A 24,421-nucleotide genomic window follows, 5' to 3' on the forward strand; every position below is an offset into this window, starting at 1 on the left:
AGTGCGTGTTTGCACACGTCACCTCAGGCCCCGTCCCCTCCCTTCACCACTGTGTAAACGCGCCCTGTGGCTGTTCTAAGTTGAGAGATTAAGTCCCCTTGAATCCTAAGGGTCCCTAGGGTCAAACTAGACCACTAGGTACCTCCAGTATGCGCCACAGAGCTGCGTTGCAGAGAGGTGTAAAAAGGGGCTTGGCCTCAGAACACCTGGCTGCAGCGCAGCTCCCTGGCGCATACTGGAGATGCCTGTTGGGGGCGCGTTTGCAGAGTGCTGCACGGAGGGGGCATGGCCTCCGGCACGATGCCAGTCTTTTATTTATTTTAGTTTTTTAAGAAGGGGGGCTGTTTGGTTCCCCTTCTTATTCTAATTTATTGGCCCTGATGACCCCATCCCCCAGGGCCAGTCTCCTAATTATATTTTTTTGACCCCAATCCCCAGGGCCGGCCACTGTTTTTTATTATTTTTTAAAAATATATATTTATAGACACACCTAGGACATGCTGGACAAACCGTACGTACCTATCACCATGACGATTTGCGTGATATTCATTAAAAGTCGACTATGCATGCAATGAATCCACGTGGAATGTATTTACACCACTAGTGAAGCTCTGACATGTCTGATGCCCTACCGTGCCTAATCCTGGTAGACACCCTTGTCGTTTATTTATACAAACATGGGTAGCTATTGACGGGCACATTTAATACACATGCACACCAAGCCATTCAAAGGGGATTCGACAACAATTCGACCAAAACTATGCAAGAAACCCCCCTCACGGTTAATAAAACACACATCCACTGCCGGATGTGTAATACTTTTTATTTTACTCTCTGGAAAGGGGACGAACATCACTTGAGAGTCACAGCGTGCTCCTGACAGAGCCCAATGCTGTGTTACACCCACCATTGCCTGCCGAGTGCCACACACCTCTGTGTTGTATTCCACTAGCTAGTGCATATGCTATGACACTCTCTAGCCCATGTGCACTGTAACACCACCCTGTGTATATGTCATGCCACACTTGTCTCCGCACGGGTTATATTGCCCCATCTAACGTGCCTTTCTCGATGCCTATGTTATAACGCACAGTGCTATGCCATACATATTACAATCTGGGATCCATATCTTTGTCACAGTGCATATGCAACGTTACACTCCCCAGCACATATTTTATATTACAACTTTAGAGACTAGTTAGGTTACACAACACTGCCCTGTGCATATTACACTCCAAGGCGCATATCGCATAGCACGCGCTAGTGCCTGTGCTATCTCGCGCTCTCCAATGAATCTGTCATTGCGCACAATGTATTGCATATTATATTTCACGCCCGGTTCATCTTATATCACACTTTTTGGTGCATAGTTTATACCATACACTATATCTAGTTTTCATTTTCAATCGTGCTCTCAGGACTATGTTCTATATAACACTGTGTTCACCTACCCTTTTCACGGGCATTACATTTTGCGATAGGGGGTGGAGGGTCAGGGGGTGTTTCTGCCAAGTGAGCCCGGAGTCACAGTCACAAACGTCCTCTTCTTCCTGAATAAAAGTGAGATTATGCTGCATACTTGTTCATATTTTAAGTAGTTCGCACAGACACAATGTTTTTAAAACAATAAAGTTCCTAATACCCGCCTTCTCTGAACAGTTAGCTTGCTGCCCCATCCCCTTCCTCCCTATCCTCTGTTGTGTGAATCCATGGACTAGCCTCCTCCCTCCTGCCATGCATGGTCTGATGTGCTGCCACTGCCCTCAATTTAGTATGATGTACCAGTCCACTCCTCCTGCCCTCCATTGCCCAATTCTATGCCCCATCATTGACCTCCTGCTTAAACTCTGTGCTTAGCTTGCTGCCCCTATTCTCCTTCCCCCTGCCCTCCGATGTCTTTGTGCATGCCCCTGCTCCATCCTTTTTGCCCACCATGTCCCATGGACCTGCCACTCCTATCTACTTCTGAGTGTTCTGTTGAGCTGCCACTCCCCTCCCACCTGCCTAGCATTGTCAGATGACTGTAACCTGTCCCTGCCACCTCCACCCTGCCTGTCCACATGCCATGCCCCTATCCTGTGGTCTGTTGTGAGGTCCCTTCCCCTGAACTTTCTTGTATGTGCACAGATCCTGACCCTCTCTTCTATCCTCCATCGTCCTTTGTGCATGCCCCTCCACCCTCCTTCTTGCCCATCATAGCCATTGTGCTGCCACTAACCCTCCCACTTGCCATGCATGGTCTTCTGTGCTGCCATGGCCCCTCCCACCTTCCCTGTGTGGTCAGTTAGCTGCCCCTGACCCCCTCCCACCTTCCCTCCATGGTCTGTGTGTATGCCATCACAGTCTCACTGTTGCTCTTCATGGTGTGTCTTGCTTCTAGTGCCCATCCTGCCTGACCTCCATGGCTATCTTGCTGCTCCTGCCCTGCCCCCTTGCCCCCAGCCCTACTCCCTCCCTCCTGGCTTGTCTGTTCCATTGTAATGCCCCTGATCCGTCCCTCCTGCCCTTTATGGTCTGTTATGCTGCAGCTTTCTCTCCTGTCTGTCCATTATGGTCAGCTAGCTACCATTGCCTCTTGCCCCTCTGTTCTCTGTTGTCCATGTGCATGGTCCTGTCCCCTCCCTCTTGCTTTCTATGGATTGTTGTGCTGCACTACCGTCCTGCATGCCCTGTGTGGTGTATTGTGCTGCTGCAAACCCTGATGCCTGCCCTGCAGGGTCAGTTTGGTGCACCTCTCCATGTCCCTCCTGTCCTCTGTTATCCAAGTCCATGTCCCTATCCCATTTCCTTCCATGATCCAATGTACCATACTTGCGAACATTTTGAACTTGGTAAGAGGGAGATTTTGAAAAAAAACTGGGGTATTGATTTTCCCCTTTGAGTTACATTGAAAAAGAGGATATTGTAGACAGGAGACAGATCAAATAAAGCCCATTTGAGCTTAAAAACATTGGACATTTCCTGGCTGAATCGGGTCTGTTGGCATGTATGGTTGTACTACCATTGCCTCTTCCTTCTGCCCACAATGGTCTATTACATTGCCACAGCCTTGAAGGAGGGTAGATTTTGTATCACAGGGGGCCCCTGGCCCGTTCTGTCCACACCTGAAGTATGAGACCCTTGTCCTTGCCCTGCCAGCTGCATTTGTAGGCCGTATTAAATTGACCAGCGGGTCCTGTGTTGCTATATAATTATCCTGAGACATCCTTACCACTCAGCCAGCATAAAACCCCTGTGTAGGCCCTTCTGTTCAATATGTAGGCCTCTTTGTTAAATTGACCATAGCTCTGCAATTTTAGTGTATAGCAGTCTGAAGGCAGGTCTGCGAGGCCTTCTGATCCAAACTAGTAGCCCCCACCCTACCCGAGTGCTCCGTGCTCGGTATCAAAGTTCAACATCCCCCTGAAGCTGTCGACATACAGTAGGCTGCATCCTGGACTGGTACTTGCTTCCTGGGCAGGTTTCCCGCTTTTAAGGAAGTGGCAACCACAGAGCGTCAAGTTAGGAGAACTGAGGAGATTTTATACATGAATATATTGAATTCCCGTACAATACCCATTATTTTCTGCTTGCTCTATGGAACTTACGATAAGCGATTGGCCTGAGAGACTGACCTTTTCACCCAGTCCATTGTCAGCATTAAGTGGGTAAATGACGAAATGTCTGGTAAAATCTGCAGACAAAGCTTTTGGGTAGCATACGTAGGTAGATGTTGCGTGCAAAGGAGCCCACAAAATGATATAAAAAGGGAGCACCCACAGATATCGACGGACTACCTCGCCGTCTGTATGTAGGTTAACAGGCAGTGCAGGTTTTCCCCAAGAGCTGGGAGCTCTTGTCTTCCTTTGCTTAAAATGTCTTGCTCTGCTTTGCTTGAAGTATCTTATTCTATTTTACCTATATGAAATGTCATGTTATGTTTAACCATTGTTCTCTTTACTTTTGCATTTAAAAGATTTTGTATTGTAATTGCAGGAATACTTGCTCTAAGAGTAAACGTGAGTGTTCCTAGGTAACATTTTCCTTGGTGTAACTTGTTTCTCATGATGCATTTATAGATGTGCACTGTTTTCTCTCTCTCTGTCAGTACATTAATTGAGATACAGAGAATATTATGACAGCTGTATGATTATCTGGATTCTGTATTTTGTACTTTATGTCTCTATTCTGCGGTTTCTTTGAAGTTGCATCTTCTCATTAAACTGCCATTGTATTCTGCCTCCAATTCCATGTCTCATATGTCTGTTTTCTTCATTTTTGGAGCAAGCGTTCCTAGGCACCCCGGCTCAAATTAAGGTGCCCCTTTTGTCCCTGACTCACTCTCCTGCTCAGTTCTGTGGTGGCTCCCGGGGATCTGGGGACCGCCCCTAGCTTCCTTGACCCGTAATAGATCTTCCCTCCAACAGCCTCTCTTGCAAGTCCTGTATTGTTGGTTTGTTGCCCCTGCCCCCCTTTCCACTGCCCTCCATAGTCTGTTGTGCTTCCACGGCCCTTCCTGCCTGCTCAGTGTGGTTAAATTGTTGCCTTTGCACCCTCCTACCTGCCTTCAATTTTCAGAGTCCGTGCCCCTGGCCTCTGCCTCTCAACAGTATCCTAATGAACAACTAGATTGCTAACATTCTATATTTATTACAAAAGTGTGGAACGCCTGACATCATCTTGATGTAATCAAAACTGTAATACCTAGAGCATTTCCTTTAGAAATTACATATATGAGAGGGTCTTATTGGCATCAAAATTATGGTTAGTGCTCTAAAAGACTAAAATAAGGACATATTTTCTGAGTTTTCAAATAGCGGCAAAGCACTTTTAAATTATTTGTTATCTTTATGTTTTTTTATCCAGTTGACCACTTGATTAAATGTTGCACTTAGGGGAGAGGATGTGGTGTTACTTCCAGAACTGCAGACTTTGGAACTGGGGAACCAGGTTGAAGTTTCTGCTTCAGCTCGACATTCTGTGATTCTGGTCAAATCACTTAGTCTCCCCATGTCTACAACCAAAATGAATTTGTTCTTGTGTGATGTAACCAATGCTCATGTAAAGCACTCCAATACCTGACAAGTCTGCACTATATAACACTGCAAAAACACAAAATAATAAGTGTTTTGCACACTTCTGTCATTGGGCTATATTTGGGCTACATCTGGGTGATTTTGGGCTACATTTGGGCTCTTTTGTCTCCGGTGGCCATCTTGGGAGATTTATTTGTTATGAAGTTTCCTAAATTCCTCATGTACTGCAGTCTCCTCAGTAGGAAATGCTTTCAGTTTTTTACTTTGATTCCACCATGAAGGTATTCAGATATGTCACACATTTGCCATAAATTCTGAATGTTAGCACTCTAGTTGCTCATTAGATCACTGTAGTAAAACTACTGCACCATGGAAGTCTGCTCCTGGTATTAAAAGCATGTCAGAATTTTTTAATGAAATAGAAGAGGATTTGAGAAGTCACTCAAAATGTGCCCTCATTTTCTTTCTTCAGCATTAATCATAATTTCTATGGCAAAATGAACCTCCTCATTGTGTTCCTTTTTAAATTAAATGTTTTAAGTGTTACCAGTTTATTCCAATCAAGATGGCTTCAGGTGTGCCATACTTTTGTCATAATGAAGACAGTAAGCGCTCTAGTTGTTTTTAAGAACATTCTGGGACATTCTGTCATTGGGCTATACTTGGGCTACATCTGGGTGATATTTGGGCTACATTTGGGCTCTTTTGTCTCTGGTGGCCATCTTGGGAGACTTATTTGTTATGAAGTTTCCTAATTTCCTCATTTACTGCAGTCTCCTCAGTAGGAAATACTTTCAGTTTTTTACTTTGATTCCATCAAGAAGGCATTCAGATGTGTCACACATTTGCCATAAATTCAGAATGTTAGCACTCTTTTTGCTCATTAGATCACTGTAGTAAAGCTACTGCTCACCAGGGAAAACTGCTGCTGGTATTGAAAGTGCATGTTTCAGTCTGCATGTCAGAATTTTTTAATGAAATAGAAGAGGATTTGAGAAGTCACTCAAAATGTGCCCTAATTTTTCTTTCTACAGCACTAATCATACTTTTTATGGAAAAATGAACCCCCTCATTTTGTTCCTTTTTAAATTAAATGTTTTAAGAGTTACCACTTTAATCCAAGCAAGATGGCTTCAGGTGTGCCATACGTTTATCATAAGTAGGACTGTTAGCACTCTAGTAGTTCTTTGGAACACTCTGGGAAGCTGCAGTAGAACACAAAGGAATCAACTGACAGTCTCTGCCCTTGTTGGATGTACATGTTTTACTGAGAATGTCAGACTTCATTCTCACATGACTGAGAAAGATAATGTGAATTTACAGAAAATAAGCTCTCAGTTTAGCCTATAGATCACCTTCCAAACCTCTGTGGAAAAAGCATGAGAAAATATTTTTCTCTCAATCATGATATCCCAGCAGAAGGCTTTTTCACATGGTGAAATCACCTTAGAACATACCACAATTCCGAAAATGAGTATGGTACCATCAACAAATGATTTATAATGTAACTAAAGTCTTAAAACCTTCTATCAACTGCAATGCTTTTTAATGAGGTGCTATCATGTATATTGGTCCCAAGATGGCTGCCAACACTTCTTGGATGAAGTGCTGACAGCCAATCAGATCTCAGGATGAGATGTGTGGTTAGGCTCCGCCCACATATATATATGCTTTTAAATGCTATTTTCTCAGGAAATACTGAACAGATTTACACCAGACCTGCAAAAGGCACTTCCTTGACCTTATGGCTACCTCTCTGCCAAATTTCAAGTAATTCTGTTCAGCCGTTCGGGCTGTAGCTGTGTCTAAAGGTCCTATGGAAAAATGCATGGGGAAAACGCGTTTTGGGACCCCCCTTTTTTCTCGGCCCCTGCTGGATGAATCCCCCCGAGACTTTCAGGGTAGGAGTGGAGCGTAGCGCCCCACCTATTTTGAAAATTTCGCGAGGATTCGTCGACCGGCGCCAAAGTTATTCCAAATAGAATGTTGCGGATTTCCTATGGAAACAGGGTCCTAACTATAACTACCTACTGGCGACCGCCAGTAGGTAATATATATATATATATATATATATCTCATGTGATCAAGGGCAAGTGGTGCCCGAAACGCGTAATCAAGAGCAAACAGAAATAAAACGCTAAATTGCCTGCATTTTGGTGGTTCGTCGTTTCTTTGCGGCGGATGCGAGCGCTAACAATGCTGCAAGTTGACAGAGGATCTTCTGTGATTTATATATATATATTATATATATTACCTACTGGCGGTCGATAGGAAGAGCAATTTTAGTTTGGCTTCTAACTTTGGCGTCGTTTGTTGAATCTTCATGAACTTTTCTAAACTAATTCTTTGTTCATATCAGCTCCTATGATGAATGCTTGGGGGTGATTCGTTGGGGGGAGCAAGAAAAAAGGAGGGTCTCCATGTTAATTTCCATAGGAAATTTTAGACAAGGCTACAGGTAAAACGGGTGAACGGAATTACTCCAAATATGGCAGGGAGAAGGGTCTTGGTCTAGAAAGCACACTTTTGTTTAGTTGGTGTAAATTTGATCAGTAGTTTTGGAGAAATAGCGATATTTACAGATATCGATATTTCTGAATTTTGCCATCTGATTGGCTGAGACGTTACAAGCACAAGCACGAGCTTGCTGCTTATTGGCTGCGAGCGGTGTGAGCGGTTGCAACTAGGAAGTGTTGGCAGCCATTTTGTGATTCTGTTGAAGGGAGTAAGGGGAAAAAAGGGCAAAAAAAGGAGGAGAGAGGAGGGTAGGAGCACTGTAACCTCTGTGGGGTGTTTAGGGTGTGCTACACAGGGGGGCGAAGCAAACTACTTATCCCTACCGGGCTGAAAGTGCTGGGCTACGGAAATTAAGTGAGGTATCACCTAGAGACTGATGTTGCTAAGTTGAGCTGATGTGGGACTCGGGGATTAAAGCGTGAGCCCAAACTGTGTGTTTTGTGTTGTGAAGTCAGGTGCCCTCTCCATTGCACCACACCTGTGGAAGAAGTGTCAGCATGTGTTTATACCTACTAGGATGAACTACTGACCCCTACTGGTCTGGAACTGCTGGGGTACGGAAAATATGTGAGGTATTGTCTAGAGTCTCATGCTGCTAAGCTGAGCTTCTGCCGGACTCGGGGATGAAAGCGTGAGTCCAAACTGTGTGTCATATGCTGTGAAGTCATGTGCTCTGGCCGCTGTGCCACATCTGTGCAAGTAGTGTCAGCATGTAGTTATACCTACTCGGAGGAACTTTGTTTCGAATATTGTAAGTTGTGTATGGCGTTTAGGGGGTGTTATACAGTGAGTGCGAAGGTAAATTTGTGCGTATCAAATCAATTCAGTATTTGGAAAGTGCAAACTACTCACTCATGCGGGTCTGATGGCGCTGGGGGAGTAAGCTGAGCTGCTGCTGGACTCAGGGATAAAGGCGCTGAACTACTGACCCCTACCGGTCTGAAAGTACGGGGTACGGAAATTAATTGGGGTATTGCCTAGAGTGTTATGCTGGTAAATTGAGCTGCTGCTGGACTCGGGGATGAAACTGTGAGCCCAAACTGTGTGTCCTATGCTGTGACGTCATGTGCTCTGGGTGCTGTGCCACACCTGTCCAAGTAGCGTCAGCAATATTTTATACGTAGTAGGAGGAAGTTTTGTTTGGAACACGGTTACTTGTATATGGTGCTGGTAAGTGATCCACAGCACTTGCAAAGGCAGTGCACCCAGGACATGCAGCAGACGTGCAAGGTATAGGTGGACATGAATGGAGTCGACCATGTGTTCAGGATGCCCTGCTATGCGTCAGTGGCTCTGCTTGTAGCTGCACTGGCTTGCCGTGTGCCAGTCTTGTGGATGAAATGGCACAGCTTGGTGCAATGAGCCTGGTCTGTGTGCAATGGGTGCAGGGCAGGGTTGTGGTGGGAGTATGTGTGATGGCCATTTCACGCATGCTAACTACGACAAAGGACTTTTGAGTGTGGGATGTCCACTTGTTGTTCTCAAATTGGGCAGTGGGTAGTGTGGGAGACAGATGCAAATATTATCGTATCTGTCAGGGAGGCTGGCTACTTGCAAGTTCCCTCTCCGAGCAGCAGATGTGTTAGCGCAAGATAGCTCAGACAAAGAACCTTTCATCCTCACAGTAACTTCTCCAGGTGCATTCATACAGGATGTGTCCAAAGGCCGGTCGTGGGTGTTGTGGGATGTCTGCGACCCTGGTCATCAAGGATGAGATGATCAGCACGTGGCACGTGGGCGGGTTCACTGTGTGATACGTTGCCAAACAGCTGCTCCTCCCTCCAACTAGCCCACAGACTTTTGTGCGCTGCGCTGTTGTATCCCGTGCACTCCTATGGCACACCTTTGTAATGCCTATTGGCGCATGTCCTGCGGCATTCCAATCACACCGTGACACTGCCGTTTGGAGGTGGTTCATGCCACTTTACAACATCGACAGCTGCGGCCCTTGTGGTGGACACAGCAGAACATAGAGACACACTTACCGCACTTCTTGCACACGGACATGCGTGAGACATCCCGTTCCCTTTGCCGCTTGTGCATGCAGGAGGATGCGTGCGTAGCTACATATGTAGGCTCACTGTCAACGCTGAGGTGACATGGTAACGTCCGCAGAAGACAGCACACTGTGATGTTGCAGGACCAGTGCCTATCATGCTAACACAATGACCACACAGACATACTTGCTCAGATGCGAGTTCGGGGGCATTGGCGGTCCTGGGGTTGTTGCCAGGAGTGTTATGGCCCTCATGGGTAACCGTGTATCATGCTCATTGACTCTATGGCACCTGTGGGTGTTCAGGTGTGGCTCTTGGCTGTGTTCCTTTTCATGCTGCAGGTAGTCGTCCTGCCTAACACCAGCAGAAAGCAGGTGTAAAATCTCTGGTGCTAATGTGGCTTATCGCCGGAATTTGTTTTGCTTCGTACTTTTTGGCTTTCGTTGTGAAAGTTGTGATGTGGTTTTTTCGTGTACAGAAAAATATACGAGCTGGGCAGTGTATCCCGTCAAGATCCAGAACCTGACCCACTATTCCCACTCAATATAAATACAATGAGATTTCTTTATTGATTTTGTGTGTACACTGTAAATGCACCCACTACCACAGTGGAATTCAATACAGGGTTTTAGTAATTAGAATAGATCGCAAAGGTGCACCACGTGTGTTTTTGCACGGGAATGCCTACTCTGCATCTCATTATCAGCACTTTAATGCAACTAAAGTTGAGATAAATCTAACACACTATTCAGAAGCTGGTGCAAACTGCAGACATCACCAGTATTCCCGCTATAACTGCCCCAAAATTTAACACCATGGTGGACACCACCAAATAACAGTAATAAGAACGAGAAAGAGTGACACAGCACTTAAGTAACAACCAAAAAGTTTATTTAAATTTAAAAAACTCAACACAAAACAACAAGGCGGAAGACTCCTCTCGGGTCCATCAATGTCGACGACACAGCCTGGAAAATAAAGCACAAAATAAGGACGTGTGTAATGCGCATGTCAGAGGAGTGAGACTCAGATAAAGAGAGAAGGAAAAAAACTCAAGAGAGAAAAAGAGAGGGAAAGAAAGAAAGGGAGTGAGAAAGGGAGAAGGGAGAGAGAGATAGAAGGAAAGGAAGGAAGAGAGTGAGAGAGAGAGTGAAGAGAGGGAAGTGAGAGAGAGAGAGAGAGAGAGAGAGAGAGAGACACTGCCACCCCTGCGCAGGCATGAACAAATAATTACCTGCTGTCACCGGAGTGTCTACCAGTGGGAACTCCACGTGCCCGTCAAAGCTCCGCGGCCCAGCAGATCTCACAGATGTCGCTGATTCCTGAGTCATGAATGGCGGAGACCACATCAGCTTCTCCGCGGCCCAGAAGATCTCACACCTGTCGCTGAGTCCTGAGTCATCAATGGCGGAGACCACATCAGCTTTTGGGGCCGCTACCCCTGTGCAATGCAAGTCAGCGCCACGTGGTGGTATGGTTCTGACGGCCATACAACTTAGGGTGCGACTAAACCTGTGCAACTCAAGTCGGCGCCATGTTGTGGTAGGCCCCTGACGGCGACATCAGCTTTGGGTGGCACTAACCCTGTGCAAGTCAAGTCCATGCAACTTGGTAGTAGGCCCCTGATGCTCCATGCAGCTCAGGGTGTGACTAACCCTTCTGCGCAACTCTTCATGGACTCTTTATGATTCAGACCCGTGGAGCGTCTGCCATCCAGTGACCACCGGCAATAAAGAATGTGACGTTGTCGATGCATTATATTTGCGTGGTCACATGGCCTTTGACACATGTGCAGGATGGGTGTGGTGTGTGTGCAAACCTGCCCTCAGGGAGTGGCCGTGACATGTTGACAACTAGAGCACTGACCTGCACACCAACAGCGAGCACGCCTGCGTCAGGTAGCTATGTGGGTGTGTGAAAATGTGTTTTCTCAATGGATTTTCCATAGGAAACTTTAAGCAAGTCTACAGGTCAAACTGCTGAATGGAATTACGCCAAATTTGGCAGGGAGTAAGGTCTTGGTCCAGCAAGCGGGCTTTCTTGCATCAAGTGAAAATATAAAAGAAAGATCTCAGGGCAATTCAATATACCGGAGCTCTCTTTCTGCAAGATAACGCTTTCACGCTGTCCCTGCCCAACATCACCACTTTGCAGCTATACTGTTAGAAGCCAGTCCGTTGGCTCGTAGCTCTCTACCTTTGCGAGCTAGTACTCTACTGTGCCTGTACCTCTGCAAACTACTACGGTGCTGTTCCTTTGGGAGCGGACGGCTCGTAGTACTGTCTGTGAGTAGAGCAGATGGGCCGGAGTTGTCCTTCTGCGAGTCTGGGTGCAAACTGTTCATTACTCACACTACATAAGCATTGAAAACATGTTGTGATTCAGTCCGTCAGCTGGCATCTTTCTGAAGCATATTTGAAAACATATTGGAGTTCTTTCTGTGAGAGATACCCCTTTCACGCTGCCTCTCCCCACATCAGCAGGTAACACACCCTCTTCCCACATTACAAACATATCCCCAACAACCTTCCTGGGCCCAGAAGTGTCCCTGTGCAGTTGGATAAATAAGAATCTTAGTCTTGTATAGGTTTACATTGAAACATTTTATTGAAAGAAAATAACAACAAATAAAACTGAAGGCTTCCACGAAGTTGGGGTCACTGCCATTCAGGACTCAGGACACAGTTCCACATGTGAGATTGACTTGTGTTGAAGAGGGTTAGTGGCACCACGTGTCGCCGGCTTGTGTTGAACAGGGTTAGTGGCACCTCATGTTGCCGGCCTTGCATATGGAAATATGCCAAACAGATCAAAGGGAGTCTGGTGCTGTGGTCGCTGCCACGGACTTGGGATCACTGCCATTCAGGACTCAGGACACAGTTGCACATGTGGGATTGGCTTGTGTTGAACAGGGTTAGTGGCACCACATGTCAAAGTTTCAAATTGCAAGCTCTGTTGCCCGCAGTGTAGACTGTTGTTGAGTGTTTGTTTGCAATTGAAGATTAAATTGTTGATTATACTAAAGGTGTAACTGATATAAAAAAAGTTCTTGAAGCAAGGATACTAAAAGGATATTATGTAGGTTTTAGGCCTGTGATAGTTACTTGCCTAGTGGACTCTGTAATTAATGAATCAATATTTAATTTTAATTGTAAGCCCTACTGACCGCAGTGTAGGCGTATCATGACAAGATGAAATATGTATAGAATACACTGTCAAAGTGTATGAGCCTGTGATGCTGCTTGGTGCTGATGGACTGCAGTGAGAGCTATGTCTCTTGCCTACTGCGTCATCTGGAATCGTAACTGCATCTGAATTGTGAGTCCTGTTGACCGTAGTGTAGCCCAGAGGTAGCGGTGAGCAAGGGCCCACAGCCACATGCATAGGTTGGTGGTTGCTGCCACAGACATGGGGTCACTGCCATTCAGGATTCAGGACACAGTTCCACATGTGGGATCAGCTTGTGTTGAACAGGGTTAGTGGCACCACGTGTCGCCGGCTTTGCATATGGAAATATGCATAACTGTTCAAAGGGAGTATGCTGCTGTGGTCGCTGCCATGGACTTGGGGTCACTGCCATTCAGGACTCAGGACACAGTTCCACATGTAGGATTGGCTTGTGTTGAACAGGGTTAGTGGCACCATGTGCCGCCAGCCGTGCATATGAAAATATGCCTAACTGATCAAGGGGAGTATGCTGCTGTGGTCGCTGCCACGGACTTGGGGTCACTGCCATTCAGGACTCAGGACACAGTTACACATGTGGGATCGGTTTGTGTTGAACAGGGTTAGTGGCACCACGTGTCGCCGGCCTTGCATATGGAAATATGCAAAACTGATCAAAGGGAGTATGCTGCTGTGGTCGCTGCCACGGACTTGAGGTCACTGCCATTCAGGACTCAGGACACAGTTACACATGTGGGATCAGCTTGTGTTGAACAGGGTTATTGGCACCACGTGTCGCGCCTTGTGTTGTACAGGGTTAGTGGCACCACGTGTCGCCGGCCTAGCATATGGAAATATGCCTAACTAATCAGAGGGAGTCTGGTGCTGTGTTCGCTGCCATGGACTTGGGGTCACTGCCATTCAGGACTCAGGACACAGTTACACATGTGGGATAGTTCGACTTGTGTTGAACAGGGTTAGTGGCACCACGTGTCGCCGGCTTGTGTTGAACAGGGTTAGTGGCACCATGTGTTGCGGCTTGCGTTGAATTCTGCCTGAATAAGTCCACGTGGTGATGACTTGTGGTGCAGTGAGTTAGTGGCACCTGAAGCACTCAGCGTGTGCACACCCTGCGATGATGCGTGGACCAGGCGGGCCTCACTGGTAGCAACGTCTTTCCATGCTTTGAAAGAATCTTCATAGCAGTCAAAATCTCCAAGTAATTCCATTTCAGTCCTCCAAGGTTTGAAGAGTTGGAGAAGAGCTAAATAGAAAATCTCTCTCTTATCTGGAGTATCACAACTTAATTTCCTGTGATTAATCAAATTTCCTTTGGCATTCTTTAAGAAACATCGATCAGATCCAATTACAGCATATTTCAGTTTATTTATTTTCTCTGTAAAATTTTTTCTAAAACTATAATATTGCAGTATTTCATACAGCCATATGTTTTCCAGGTGTGTACTTCTATTTGGATAGTATGCGAGGAACAGGAATTGAGCTATCTGCAACATATTGTATGTCCATATTTGTATTTCTCATCTTCAAAATGACTAATTTGTAATTTATTTATTTATTTTATTTATTTATAGCATTTGTAGAGCGCTACTGTAACCCTACGGGCATCCTGGCGCTGTCATTAATGTAGTTTGATTCTTCTGTTTTTTTTTATTTTATAAGTATTTTTGGGTGATTTTCGAGTAATAGTATGCCTCACTGCTGAAATAAAACTGTTCACCCTTCCTTGCGATGACTTATGGTGCATTGAGTTAGTGGTACCTTTGGCGCTCAGCGTGTACGTACCCTGCGATGATGCGTTGTCCGGGGGCGCCACACTCAGACCAATGTCTTTTGTCTATTGAGTTCTGACTCAGTAAGGGCACGTGGCGATGACTTGTGGTACACTGAGTTAGTGTTAGGCACACCCTGCGATGATGTGTGGTCCGACAGGGCCGCAATAGGAGCAATATTTCTTGCCTACTGCATTGCGTCATCTGCAATCGCTACTCCATCTGAATTGTGAGGCCTGCTGCCCGCAGTGTAGATCGAAGACAGTAGTCTGTACAGTCATAAGTTTGCGGTGCTGCGCCGCTGGGTTCGCAGGGGGCCAGTGTCGAGGAGAGCCACAATCATGGCGGCAGGGTGTGGCCCGCCACTCTGGCACGTTGTGAGAAGTTGGCCTGATATATGCTGTCCACTAGTTCTAGTGGACACCTTGTATCAGTCCAAACAACCCCTTATGGTGAATAGGTTAAAGGCAACCTTTATTGAAAGCTATCCTAGTGGTAGCTATGGAGAGCAGCCTTCAGACTAAGTCTTGAAGGAATGTAAAGCAGCTTGTTTTACCAGTCTATAATCTCTTGAATGATCAAATGAAAGGACACCCACACCAGGTATATTTTTAAAATATATGTATTTAAGATATAACACACCCCTCTAGTGTCTTTATGAGACTTGGAGTTCGAAGTACTTAATTTACAAGTTAGCAATTAACAGTAATAACACAAATACACGTTTGGGCCCACCAAACCATATACCAATAAAGTGGTATAAGAACCACGACTGAACTAGTCACAAGACCTATAGCCTGTAGAATCGCTGGGACCCCAAGGAACCACCCAAGGTAGTGACACAGGGGACTCACGGGGGCCGTGTGCAGTGTGAAAACACAACCGCGGGTTCTATGGGCAATGTCGCGGTCGGAAATTTAAAGATTAGGGACATTTAGAATCGAGTCAGGACCAAGTCCTTTTGGTCTTAGGAAGTTCTAGGGCCACGGGAGCACAGCAGTACTCGTGTTACCTCACCCAGGGAAGCCGGGTGCATAGGTGTCTTTTGGTGTCGGGTCGCGTCATCAATTTCAAAGGAAGCTGGCGAAGAACTGCTGAAGCTGTGAAGAGGAGAAGTGTCCGAAGAGATCCAAGCCTGGATCTAGGATGGAAGGAACCTGAAAGCAGAGAGGACAGAGTCTGGGTCACTTGCCAGTGACCGAGGGCAGGATGGACCAATGCCCAGAGATGCCGGGTGCTTCAGGTGAGTTGATGGGTTTCTTGACTCTTCAGCCACGAGGTCCTGGAGGCATCAACGAAGTTCATGAGCCGGATTCGAGCTGTCCCACAAAGTCTGTCGCGTGCTGCGGTGTCGGCGACCAGAATGGACCCAACAAGCTTTGGCAATGGTAAGTCTCATGGAAAGAGAAGAAGGAAGTCGGTGCAGACCAGCTAGGTCTGAGGGACTCACCAAGCAAGGGTATGTCAGGGCACATCTGGAGCAACCAGGAAAGCCCAAGCAGAAGAGGAATTGCCTTTTCGGGACCCACTAGCCAACGGGCTAGCGATCGTGAAGGAGCCTCAAGCAGTCTCACTGGAACCCGGCCCACGGGTCACTCGTGGAGTGAAGGCTGGAGATCTTCGGCGCATTCAGTGCTCAAGGCTGGGGCTACTCGGAGCCCAAAGCAAAACATCAAGGATAAACAGGAAGTTGATGTACCAGCAATAGTACATGGTGCCCAGGGGTCACAGTTCCTCGTCAGCCATGAAAGCCACGGGCCTCAGCTTTGCTGTAGACTCAGGGTAGCCTCGGGGAAGTCAGGAAATCTACCTCTGGTGATGCAGAGAGTTCATCTGGAGCAGGAGCGCCATTTCACTCCGCCGGACGCACAGCATACTCCGTGATCAATACCACACAATATTCCATAAACTTTATCCATATTTCATACCAATTAATTCCATGTACTCCTTGTTTCTTTTTTGATTATTCTGTTTAATTCTGTCACATGTGGGGCGCTTTATGCATGTGAAAGTTTCTTCTGCGACAGATATGCCCATCCAGGCCTTTCTCTGAAGCATGTAAATACATAAATCATCCTTGATAGTGGATCTTTTTAACCCAATGCATTTCGGGCATTTAGTAGCCCTTCTTCAGGGGTCACTGAAAGTTTTAAAACATTGACATTAGTTCATATGTACTTCACTACGCATCATTAAAAAATTGCAAAACTGTTTTAGCAGCAACCAGTCTATTCCATGTTCAAATGCAAACTGACGTTTCCCCTCTGGATGCGCTCCTAAGCGCCATCAAACAAAATGTGCCCTGCGAAATCTGCAACTCCCATCTTATCCCCCCCACTCTTTGCCTTAACCTCTATCTATCTCATTTAAACGTTCCACGACTAAATGTTATTCTTATCACCAAAATGACCTCTACCCTGATGTCAAACCCCCTTTCAGTGAACCACTGAAGAAGGGCTACTAAATGCCCGAAATGCATTGGGTTAAAAAGATCCACTATCAAGGATGATTTCGCAGGGCACATTTTGTTTGATGGCGCTTAGGAGCGCATCCAGAGGGGAAACGTCAGTTTGCATTTGAACATGGAATAGACTGGTTGCTGCTAAAACAGTTTTGCAATTTTTTAATGATGCGTAGTGAAGTACATATGAACTAATGTCAATGTTTTAAAACTTTCAGTGAACCCCTGAAGAAGGGCTACTAAATGCCCGAAATGCATTGGGTTAAAAAGATCCACTATCAAGGATGATTTATGTATTTACATGCTTCAAGAAAGGCCTGGATGGGCATATCTGTCGCAGAATAAACTTTCACATGCATAAAGCGCCCCACATGTGACAGAATTAAACAGATTAATCAAAAAAGAAACAAGGAGTACATGGAATTAATTGGTATGAAATATGGATAAAGTTTATGGAATATTGTGTGGTATTGATCACGGAGTATGCTGTGCGTCCGGCGGAGTGCAATGGCGCTCCTGCTCCAGATGAATTCTATTTGCACACGGTACTTGGGCAGATCGTGTTACCGGGCTGCACGCTAAAGGACTATTACTGGACAAGTTGAAGCAATTAAATATTGAAAAAATAGGTGTGCACTTGGGCCCCCTTCAAGATGTTTTTCATAATGACTGCCCTTCATCCAATGTTGCACCCTCACAAGGAGTACGATGAAATGGAATTAAATGGAAATCGTCACGTGTGCTGGCAGAAAATCTCTTTTCATCCTGAGAACAGAGTTCGAAAAAATTGATGGACGGCACTTTGCAGTATATATAACTGAGTGTTAAAATAAGTACCTCACTAATGCGCAACAATATGTGTTTAAATTGAATGTTATGAAACTCGACAATCTTGTATAACTGATGCTCAGTTAACAGCTAAGGGTGGGCGGGGTACTGGTACAAAGTGGTTTTGGGAAGATTGCTGCAGCTGGGAGTGTTGAAAACGAGAGGGTTTGAGAAAGTGCCTTATGGGAGGTGTAGCTATTTGGTAGGTTGTCATCACGGGATTGGCTAAATTAGTGGGAGGAGTCACGGGTTTGTATTTGAATAGTTAATAGTGGGAACGAGGGAAAGATGGTTTGGCGTGAGGAGTAAATTCAGTTTCGTTGTTTTTCGAAGGAAGGTACGAACGCGTGTGCATGGGGGTTTGACATCAGGGTAGAGGTCATTTTGGTGATAAGAATAACATTTATTCGTGGAACGTTTAATGAGATAGATAGAGGTTAAGGCAAAGAGTGGGGGGATAAGATGGGAGTTGCAGATTTCGCAGGGCACATTTTGTTTGATGGCGCTTAGGAGCGCATCCAGAGGGGAAACGTCAGTTTGCATTTGAACATGGAATAGACTGGTTGCTGCTAAAACAGTTTTGCAATTTTTTAATGATGCGTAGTGAAGTACATATGAACTAATGTCAATGTTTTAAAACTGTCAGTGGACCCCTGAAGAAGGGCTACTAAATGCCCGAAATGCATTGGGTTAAAAAGATCCACTATCAAGGATGATTTATGTATTTACATGCTTCAGAGAAAGGCCTGGATGGGCATATCTGTCGCAGAAGAAACTTTCACATGCATAAAGCGCCCCACATGTGACAGAATTAAACAGATTATTGAAAAAAGAAACAAGGAGTACATGGAATTAATTGGTATGAAATATGGATAAAGTTTATGGAATATTGTGTGGTATTGATCACGGAGTATGCTGTGCGTCCGGTGGAGTGCAATGGCGTTCCTGCTCCAGATGAATTCTATTTGCACACGGTACTTGGGCAGATCGTGTTACCGGGCTGCACGCTAAAGGACTATTACTGGACAAGTTGAAGCAATTCAATATTGAAAAAATAGGTGTGCACTTGGGCCCCCTTCAAGATGCAGAGAGTTCGGCATCCAACGGGAGCTTCGGAATTGCAAACCAGACTGTTGCTTCTTTGATGCCTCCCTCGATCTCTTTAATGTTAGCTGACAGCGGACTCGCGATTGATGCACGATGTCACCAGTTTTATGACTGGACCACCGAGGAGCGATCTAGTGTCCTCGTAATTTAAACTTCGGGGAGTTGAGCAGATTCTTTAACTAGTGGCAACAAGCTGATGAATACGGCCTGCCTCTATGAAATATACCGGATTTATTCCGACACATGTGGAGTTATTACACTCTTTTCCTCGCGGAGCCCATGCGCCCGACCTCTTTGTGCTTCAGCCCTCAGTGTAGGGCTTTCTCCTGAGGCCCCTATTTCCCCCATCACAGTCCTGAGGAAGTCCCTGCTGTAAGGTTGACAGTAACCTACATACTCTCTGGGGTCGAAACGTTGACATTTTTATGTTAACCAGCCTATCAACAATGGACTATTGTTATTGTGTTTTGCTACATAGGCTTGGCCAATAATTATTGCAATATCTCATGTGGCAAAATAACAAGTGTATTGGATGCCAAATGTGAATTGTTGGATTGCACTAATTACCTTTCCTGTCTATATCACTCCATCCTTCAAAAAAATCACGCACTTTACCTTTACTTCACTTCCCCTTCTTCTGGGTACATTTTCAATACAAGCCTGAAAGTTTTTTCATATGATTGCAAAGATGAGGATGTGATTAAATAACATCTCTCAGTCATTTAGTGTTGTGATTCCTTTTATGTATTGTAACGATCTGTGTAACGTTTTCTGTTTAGAGTATTGTTTGCAGGGACCCATCTTGACTCTACTGCCAAGCAGGGGAGTCACTCCTTGACCCCAAGGGAGATTTTTTCAGTCTTCTAGTCAGGATAGAACGTCGAAGGTCCAGTATATATGTTTCAGAGTTTCATCCAGGGTAATCTAAAGTCGCAAGGACTGGGTTCCCATACTTATACTAAGTTTGGGGGTTGGACATACTCCAGGGACCCACCTTTGGGAGGGTTTGGAAAGAGGGGTGGTTACACCCATTTCCTTTGTCCAGTTTCATGCCAGAGCAGGGGCAGGTAGCCCCTGCAACCGGTTTGAAATGGACTGTGCACAGGGACACCAAGTGTGTCCCCAGTGCAGGATTTCAAAGCACCAGAGATTGCTCTCGCCCAGCCCCAATACACATCTGCCTGTCTGGGGAGGTGGTTATATCTTCCTGGGACAGGAATCCTATTTCCAGGCCTCCCCTGCCGGAGTTTCTGTCAGTAGCAGGAGGCCAGACCTGTGTCTGTGGCAGAGGCATCCATTTTGTGATGCCAGCACTCTAGAAAGTCCTACCGGGTTAGACCAGTGTGAACATGTCTCTCCCTCTAGAAGGGTGGAATGCTTCCCCTGCTGCCAGAACTGGTGGGGGGGGGTAGTATTCCAAAGCGTTTGACACCAAACATGAAATGTTTCCACGCAGCCATCCCAAAGTTACCACAAGGTTATAATGCACTTAAGAGTATATGGTCAGGCTGCACCACAAACAGCATCAGAGGAGGTACTCCGAACGCTGCAGAAAGGGTTCTGCTCATGTAGGGGCATCCTCTCACATAAAAACCAAGCACTCTGCCTTCAGGATTGTTAAGGCCTGCCATAGGAGTGACATATAGGTTTTATATTTGTGTGCAATGATAGTGATATAGGTAGCCTATACCACTGTGAGGGGTGCAAGCACACCCTTATACAGGCGGCAGTAGCAGACCTGTGGTGCCATTTTGGAGTGCTTCCCAGGGGTGGCATAATACATGCTTCAGCCCCTGGTAGGCCTCTGAGGTACCTATGCCCTAGGTACATAGTATAACATATACTAGGGGCTTATAAGGCACTCCAGAATCCAATTAGATATGTACCTAATGTACATACCAACCATTTTAGAGAGGAAGCAGCTAGGCTGGGGTCCTGATTAGCAGGGCCACAGCCAGAATAAGGTAAAAAAACTGTCAAACACCAGCAAAAAGTGGGGGTACCCATATGAAGCATATCCTACTCTCCTACACAACCCCCCCCCAAATGAAGGGAAATTAAACTAACCTTGACCAGTTGAGTCTTCATGTTCTAAGTGGAAATACCTAGAGAGTCCATCTGCATTGGCATGATTACTCCCAGGTCTATGTTCCACTGTAAGGTCCATCCCCTGTAGGGAAATGGACCACCTAAGCAGTTTGGGGTTTTCACCCTTCATTTTATTTAGCTATAAGAGGGGCTTATGGTCTGTCTAAACAAGAAAGTGAGTACCAAACAAGTATGACCTCAACTTCTTCAGAGCTCAAACCACAGCATAGGCCTCCCTCTCAATGGCTGACCAACGTTTCTCTCTAGGGGTCAGCCTTCTGCTTATGAAAGCTACTGGCTGATCCTGACCTTCATCATTCAATTGTGACAGTACATCCCCTACCCCCTATTCCGATGCATCTGTTTGGACAATGAACTTCTTGGAGTAGTCAGGACTCTGCAGAATGGGAGCCGTGCACATAGCCAGCTTCAGGTCATCAAATGCCTTTTGAAAGTTAGCTGTCCACTGAACCTTTTTGGGCATCTTTTTAGAAATTAAGTCATTCAGGGGAGTCACTATCGATCCATACACCTTGACAAATCTTGTAGAGTACCCAGTCAGGCCTAAGAAGGCTCTCACCTGAGTCTGGGTAGTTGGAGCAACACATTCCATTATGGTCTGGATTTTGCTCTGCAATGGTTGAACCTGGCCTCCACCTACAAGGTGGCCCAGGTACACAACCTGACTCTGCCCTATCTGGCACTTAGTAGCCTTGATAATTAGGCCTGCTTTTAGCAGGGCCTCCAAAACATTCCTCAGGTGGACCAGGTGATCCCCCGAGGTGGAGCTAAAGACAGCAATATCATCTAGATATGCTGCACTAAAGTTTTCCAGGCCTGAAAGGACTTGATTCACCAACATTTGGAAGGTGGCAGGTGCATACTTCAAACCAAAGGGCATTACCACAAATTGATAGTGCCCACTAGGGGTAGAAAATGCTGTCTTTGGCTTTGCATCATCAGCTAGTCTGATCTGCCAGTAGCCAGCTGTCCGGTCAAATGTGCTTAGAAACTTGGCTGAGGCCAAAGTATCTATTAGCTCATCTGCCCTGGGGATGGGATGGGCATCAGTCCAAGTGACTACATTGAGACCCCTGTAGTCTACACAAAACCTCATTTCTCTCTTTCTATCTGTGGTGTGAGGTTTAGGTACCAGGACTACTGGACTAGCCCAAGGGCTTACTGAGGGTTCAATCACACCCAAACCCAACATCTTTTGGACTTCTGTCCTTATACAGTCCCTGACATGGTCAGGTTGCCTGTAGATCTTATTCTTCACAGGTAGACTGTCCCCAGTGTCCACTTCATGAATGCACCAGGTGGTCTGACTTAGAGTCAGAGAAAACATATGTCTAAACTGGCTGAGAAGGTCTCTGCAGTCAGTTTGCTGCTGGGCGGTGAGGCTGCCTGCCAAGGCTACACCATAAACTGACCCATCATCAGGGTTCTGAGAAAGCAGGTCAGGGAGTGGGTCACTCTCTTCCTCCTGTCCTTCATCAGAAGCCATGAGCAAGCCCATGTCTGACCTATCAACATATGGTTTTAGTCTGTTGACATGAAATACCCTGTGGGGACTCCTAGGGGTTCCAAGGTCTACCAAGTAGGTAACCTCCCCTTTCTGTTCAACACTTGTATGGGGGCCACTCCATTTGTCCTGGAGGGCTGCTGGGGCCACAGGCTCCAACACCCACACTTTCTGTCCTGGCTGATAAACAGTCAGTACAGCCTTTTGGTCATGCCAGGCTTTTTGCAGTTCCTGGCTAGCCTCAAGGCTTTTGTTTGCCTTTTTCATGTATTCAGCCATCCTGGAGCGGAGACCAAGTACATAGTCCACTATCTCTTGCTTTGGGGGCTTGAGAGGTAACTCCCATCCTTCCTTCACCAAACACAATGGACCCCTGACAGGTTGACCAAACAAAAGTTCAAATGGGCTGTAACCAACCCCCTTTGAGGCACCTACCTGTATGCAAATAAAAGGGCAAGAGTACGTCTTATTTTCGCGTAAGCTTCTCTGTGAGTCCTTTAATCATGACCTTTATGGTTTTGTTGAATCTCTCAACGAAACCATTGTATTGTGGGTGATAGGGTGTGGTAAACTTGTAGTTCACTCCACACTCCTTCCACATAGCAGTCAAGTAACTAGACATGAAGTTTGCACCCCTGCCAAATACTACCTCCTTAGGAAAGCCTACTCTTGAGAACACACTCAAGAGAGCTCTTGCCACCACAGGTGCTGTAGTGGTCCTTAGGGGAATTGCCTCTAGGTACCTGGTGGCATGATCCACCACCACCAGTATAAATCTGTGCCCAGATGCTGTTTGGGGATCCATGGGACCAACAATGTCAATCCCTACCCTTTTAAAGGTAGTGGTATCGGGGGGGCCTTTGTAGTGCCACCTGCTTTGCCAATGGCTTGGCAGGTTACACAGGAGCAACAAATCTCTTTGTGTCTATCACATGTGGGGCCAGTGAAAGTGAGGGACAATTCTGTCCCAAGTCTCGTTATGGCCCAGGTGTCCTGCAAGGGAATATCATAGACTAGTGTCAATAGTAACCCCTAAACTTCAGAGTTATAACCAACCTCCTGGATGCACCAGGTTTGGGGTCTCTACTCTCTGAGTAAAGGAGTCCATCATCCCAATAAACTTTATGGGTGCCACTAGCATTCCCAGCAGCCTCATCAGCAGCTTGCTTCCTGATGGGTTCAAGAGAGGGGCAGGTTTTCTGCTCCTGGCTCAGATCAGACCTGCAATGGCCCCCTGCTCCCAAGAACTCAACCTGGTCAGGTTCCAGATCAATCTGGGACTGTTCATTCTTCAGGCTCAAGATCATCTCCCTGAGGAGAGTGATCAACATTCTGAGTCAGGTGGGAAGGTTCTGCCTTAACCCTACTAATCCTCCTCTTGCGAGGCACCTGGTCCATTTTTCTAGAATCCAGGGCCTGTCCAGCCTTAGACATTTTGGTATGTGACCTAGTCACAGCAAAGACATGAGCAGGGATCCCTAACATTTCTGCATGTGTCCTGAGCTCCACTTCAGCCCAGGCTGAAGTCTCTAGATCATTGCCAAGCAAGCACTGCACTGGTAGATCTGCACTTACCACAAGCTTCTTAAGGCCAGTTACCCCTCCCCAGGAGAAGTTAACAAGTGCCAGAGAATGGTCTGTTCTGACATTGCTAGCATTGGTCACTTGGTACATTTCACCAAGTATAATCTGCCCAGGATCCACAATATCTTTTGTCACCATTGTGACACTTGCTCCTGTATCCCTGAATGCCCAAGCTTCCACTCTATTTAACAAAGGCTGTTGTCTGTATTTGCCCAGATTACTGGGACTCACACAGGGGGACATATCCATGCCCCCATCACAGACAAGCACAGCCTTAGTTGGAACTCTGACTAGGCCAGAGTCCATCTCAGAACCTAGGGTCAACCCTACTACACCCTAATTCC

Source organism: Triturus cristatus, chromosome 7 (genome assembly GCF_964204655.1).
Source record: "Triturus cristatus chromosome 7, aTriCri1.1, whole genome shotgun sequence".
In the NCBI taxonomy this organism is placed as follows: Eukaryota; Metazoa; Chordata; class Amphibia; order Caudata; family Salamandridae; genus Triturus; species Triturus cristatus.